Below are 5451 nucleotides of genomic sequence, written 5' to 3'. Positions count from 1 at the left end.
TTTGAGACAGACTCTCACTCTGTTGCCCAGGTTGGAATGCAGTGGCATGATCTTGGCTTACTGCAACATCCGCCTCTCGGGTTCAAGCAATTTTTCTGCCTCAGCCTCCCAAGTAGCTGGGGATACAGGTGCCCGCTATCACGCCCAGGTAATTTTTGTATTTTTTTCAGTAGAGACAGGGTTTCATCATATTGGCCAGGCTAGTCTTGAACTCCTGACCTTGTGATCCACCCACCTCGGCCTCCCAAAGTGCTGGGATTCCAGGTGTGAGCCATCATTCCTGGCCTGTGAGGCCCCTTCTCAAAAAAAAAAAAGGATACAGCACAGCACAGGGCTGACACATAGTGGGTGCTATACACGGGGTAGAGGGGAGCTACTATCCAGTGCTGGATTGGCAGTAGCAATTGAACTGGCTATGTTAGATACCTGTTCTCAGTCTATTCTCATTTCAACCCTTTGAGGTAGCTACTGTTATTATCAACCTATTTTACAGATTAGGAAACTGAGGCTCTGAGAGGCAGTCACTTGCCTAAGATGGCACAGTTAGTAAGTGGCAAAGGCAACACCCAGTGTGCTTTTCAGAGCCCAAGGGGGCAGGAGGGACCAATGAAGCTGTCATGCCTGGAGATGAGAATGGGTTAGACAGGAGGAGGAGCTGGGTACCTTCTTCCTACCTCTGCATCCCCAGTTAGCGCCCAGCTTGAAGGCAAGCAGGTTTCTCTTTGGAGGGTGGGAGGAGCTGGCCTGGACCTTTCTAGGAGACGCCAAGCCTTCCAGCCAACTGGCAGGTGGGAGGACAGGCAGGGCAAGTCTGACGGGGTGCGGCGGGGAGAGGGGGGGAACAGACGAAGCCGGAAGCCAGAGGAAAAGCCTGGCCTCCTGTAGCCACAGCCGCTGGGCAGAGCCCAGCCTCACTACCTGCCATCTGAAGGGCACAGGAACTGCTGATCTCAGGCGATTAGCATAACAATCCCTGATCCAGCGTCCTCAGGTCCCAAAGCTGGGTCTGCACAATCCCATTTCAAGCCAGCTCTTTCTTTAGCTGGTTAATTAGGGAGGGCACCGCCTACTTAAAGGGCCCCATACACAGGGCCCTGGCTGGAGCTGGGAGCAGGAGAGGGGCCGACAATACCTTCAGTCCTGGCAAGTGTGGTTGATGCCATAGTGCTTCACCCCAGGCCGGGCAAAAAGGCTGCTCTGAGCAGGGGTTTCACCAGCCTCCTGTTTCCATCCTCCAAAGCCCCATTAGCACACAACAAGGATACATGTGGCCTGTTCACAGCTTATGCCAGTGCTTGACACAGAATAGGTGCTCAAATATAACTTTTAAAAGAAGTAACGGGGCCAGGCGCAGTGGCTCATGCCTATAATCCTAGCACTTTGGGAGGCCAATGCGGGAGGATCACCTGAGTTCGAGACCAGCCTGGCTAACATGGCAAAACCTTGTCTCTAACAACAACACAAACATTAGCCAAGCATGGTGACACACACCTGTAATTTCCATCTACTTGGGAGGCTGAGGCATGAGAATTGCTTGAACCCAGGAAGTGGAGGTGGAAGATTGCGCCACTGCACTCCATCCTGGGCGACAGAGCAAGACTCTGTCTAAAAAAATTAAAATAAAATAAAATAAATTATCCAAGTGTGGTGGTGTGTGCCTGTAGTCCCAACTACTTGGCAGGCTGAGGCTCCAGTAAGCTGTGATCGTGCCACTGCATTTGTCACAAAAACAAATAAGTAACTGAAGCCTAGAGCCCGTGGTCCGGAACTCAGGACTCTATCGACTCATATAATGAGGCTCCGGCTTGGATGCTAACAGAGGGTACAGGGTCAGCCCCAGCCTTCCAGGTCCCTCAGGGTCCTAAGCCCTTCCTTCCCCTTCCACAGCCTCCTGGCACTGGAAGTCCAAGAGGGTACTTGGATTAGAGTAGGCAGAACACAGTCGTTGGGATGAGATCGAGGATAGAGCTGGGTTAGAATTCTGGCTCTGCTGCTCACTAGCTGTGTGATCTTGAGGAAGTCTCTTAACCTCTCTGAGGCTGTTTTCTCTTTTGTAATTGCGGATGATCAAAACCTGCTTCAAAAGTTATTTAAAAGTATTAGTTAAAATACCATATGAGAGCATCTGCCACACAGAGTTGGGGCTGAGGGAACGGGAGTCCTCACTCTTCTGTAGAAATATCCACTGCCTTTCTACTAGCATGGCTAATGTTCCCCGGTGCCCATCATGTGCCCGCTCAGTGCTTACGTTCTCTCTGCCATCTTCTTAACACTCTTGTGAGGTAGGTTCTGTACTTTCTTTTTTTTTTGAGATGGAGTCTTGCTCTGTTGCCCAGGCTGGAGTGCAGTGGCGTGATCTCAGCTCACTGCAGCCTCCACCTCCTGGGTTCAAGGGATTCTCCTGCCTCAGCCTCCCGAGTAGCTGGGACTACAGGCACATGCCACCATGCCCAGCTAATTTCTGTATTTTTAGTAGAGATGGGGTTTTACCATGTTGGCCAGGACGGTCTCAATCTCTTGACCTCGTGATCCATCTGGGCTCCCAAAGTGCTGGGATTACAGGCATGAGCCACCACACCGGATAGTTCTGTACTGTTTAAAGGGGCCCGGTGGCGCAGTGGCTCATGCATATAATCCCAGCACTTTTTTGTTTGTATGTTTGTTTGTCTCGTTCTGTTGCCCAGGCTGGCGTGCAGTGATGCAATCTCGGCTCACTGAAACCTCTGCCTCCTGTTCAAGTGATTCTCATGCCTCAGCCTCCTGTAGCTGGGATTACAGGCATGCGCCACGACACCTGGCTAATTTTTATATATGTTTTAGTGGAGATGGGGTTTCACCCTGTTGGCTAGGCAGGTCTTGAACTCCTGACTTCAGGTGATCTGCCCACCTTGGCCTCCCAAAGTGCTGGGATTACAGGTATGAGCCACTTCAACCGGCCAATAATCCTCGCACTTTGGAAGACTGAGGCGGGAAGATCATTTGAGGCCAGGAGTTTGAGATCAGCCTGAGCAATGTAGCAAGACCCTGTCTCTTTAACAAAATTATATATTAAAAATTTCAAGGCTGAGTGTGGTGGCTAACGCCTCTAATACGAACACTTTGGGAGGCTGAGGTGGGGGGACGGCTTAAACCCAGGAGTGCAAGATCAGCCTGGGCAACATGGTGAGACCTCATCTCTACAAACAAAAATTTTGTTAATAAAAAAAAAATAATTTGGCCAGGCACGGTGGCTCATGCCTGTAATCCAAACTTCGGGAGACCAAGGCAGGCGGATCATGAGGTCAAGAGATAGAGACCACCCTCGACAACACGGTGAAACTCCTTCTCTACTAAAAATTCAAAAATTAGCTGGGCGTGGTGGTGGGCACCTATAATCCCACCTACTCGGGAGGCTGAGGCAGGAGAATCGGGAGGTGGCAGTCGCAGTGAGCCAAGATCATACCACTGCCCTCCAGCCTGGGTGACAGAGTGAGACTCTGGCTCAAAAAAAAAAAAAAAAAAAGACAAGAGCCTTGTTCTGGCACCATCTCAGCTCACAGCAACCTCCACCTCCTGGGTTCAAGCGATTCTGCTGCCTCAGCTTTCTGAGTAGCTGGGATTACAGGCATGCACCACCACATCCAGCTAATTTTTGTATTTTTAGTAGAGACGGGTTTTAACCATGTAGGCCAGACTGGTCTTGAACTCCTGACCTCAAGTGATCCTCCCTCCTCGGCCTCCCTAAGTGATGGGATTACAGGCGTGAGCCACCGTGCCAGGCCCCATTTTTCTTTCTTTCCTTCCTTCTTTCCTTCCTTTCTTTCCTTCCTTCCTCTTTTTCTTCCTCCCTTCCCTCCCTCTGTTCCTCCCTTCTTTCTCTCTTTCCCTCCTTTCTTCCTTTCTTTCCCCTTCCTCCCCTTTTCCCCTCCCTTCCTACCTTCCTTCCTTTCTCTCCTTCCTTCTTCCTCTCCTCCCTCCCCTCTTTCCTCTCTTCCTTCCCCCCTGCTTCCCTCCCCGCTTCCTGCTTCCTCTCTCCCTTCCTACCTTCCTTTCTTCCCTCCACTTCTTCCTTCCTCCCCTCCCTCCTTTCTTCTTTCTCTCCGTCCATGTTTACTATTTCTCAAGCACTGGCCCAGGGGACTGCAGGCCTCTGAGTCTCTCCCTTTTCCCTTCTCCCCTCCTCTCCCCTCCCCCTCCTCTTTTAACAGCTGCCCCACCCCCCACTGGTCCACCTCTTCCCCCTCCCCCCATCCTATCCCCTCCCCTCCACGCCACCCCCTCCCACTGACAATGGGGAGGAACCCTGGGCTCAGCTCCCCACAGTATTGTCCCTTTAAGGAATCCCTAAATCCGGACACCCCTCTCCTCCCCCACCTGAGAACCAATTAGGGTTCCCGAATTCAAGTAGAGGCTTTTGTGTGTCACGTGTTTGGGGAACAAAGCCCTCTCCGGCAGGAATAAAAGCTTCTATTCAGGAGCCAGTTTGTTCTCATTCTAATCGTTTCCACTCCAGCCTCGCCTTCTTCCCGGGTTCCCAGGGCCGCCCAGCTAGGCCTCACCTTCCCGCCTCAGAACCCCGTATTAGTACCCTGCCCAAAAGCAGGTGGCCACCGACCCAGGGCTCTGCCCACTTTTCTTCCCGAGAGATCACGTGATACCGACCGGCTCGGAGCTGGGCCCTGGGATCAGCGCTGTGTGAGCATCATTGTATGGGACTGTGAATATCCTCAATGCAACGGAGGAAACTGAGGCTCAGAGAGGTTAGGGCACTTGCCTGAGGTCATACGGCTGGTAAAACCGGGAGTCTACACCCTTGGGCATTATTCTGCGGTACCCCCAGCTGGCCCTAGCCTAGCACAGGGTGCGGAAGAAGGGAGCTGCCATTTTTATAAAGCCCATGGGGCCAGGCACCTGCTGGGTGTTAGAGACTCCTTACAATGCCACGTGAAGCAGCAACAATTGAGGTCAAAGTCACTGGCAAGTCCGAGGCAGGATGGCATTGGGACTGAGAACTTGGAGGGAAACAGTGGAGCCCTCAGGTCTGAGGATGAAGAGACGAGGGAGTATGCGAAGCCCATATTATGAAGCCATTAAGAAAACTGTATTGATATGAAATGGTAATTGACACATTGCCAAGAGAAACAGGCAGTACACTGAGTGGAATATAATCCCATTTGCATAAAAGGAAAAGGAAATATCTACACACAAACACATAGGGCACATTTGTGTGTGTATGGAATGAATCTGGGGAAAAGCATCATAAATTGTAGTATCCTTTATTTCTTTGAACAGTGGAAATAGAGCATGGAAAGAAGTTACTTAGTACCATTCTGTGCTGTTTGAAAAAATATTTTCTTACAATGATCATGTATTTATTTTATAATAATTATTTTTGTTTTAATGAGGTTAACTGTTTTAAAGAGTGCATTTCAGTTGCATTTAGTATATTTACAACGTTTTCATCACCCTAAA

General features: G+C 50.5%; 1 long non-coding RNA gene across 2 annotated transcripts in view; it reads right to left on the bottom strand.

Moving 5' to 3' along the window:
• LOC108290410 overlaps nucleotides 1-1031 on the bottom strand; it is a 17144-nt gene extending 16113 nt beyond the window's left edge. For both annotated transcript variants that reach the window (XR_001819566.2, XR_005197135.1), the window contains exon 1: nucleotides 675-1031. This is a non-coding gene — a long non-coding RNA (uncharacterized LOC108290410). The remainder of the gene's footprint in view (nucleotides 1-674) is intronic.
• Nucleotides 1032-5451: the final 4420 nt, after the last annotated feature.

The sequence above is a fragment of the Cebus imitator genome, unplaced genomic scaffold (genome assembly GCF_001604975.1).
Source record: "Cebus imitator isolate Cc_AM_T3 unplaced genomic scaffold, Cebus_imitator-1.0 Scaffold434, whole genome shotgun sequence".
NCBI lineage: Eukaryota > Metazoa > Chordata > Mammalia > Primates > Cebidae > Cebus > Cebus imitator.
Note: the sequence above shows the minus strand (reverse complement) of the source record. Positions and strands in the feature narration are given on the sequence as shown.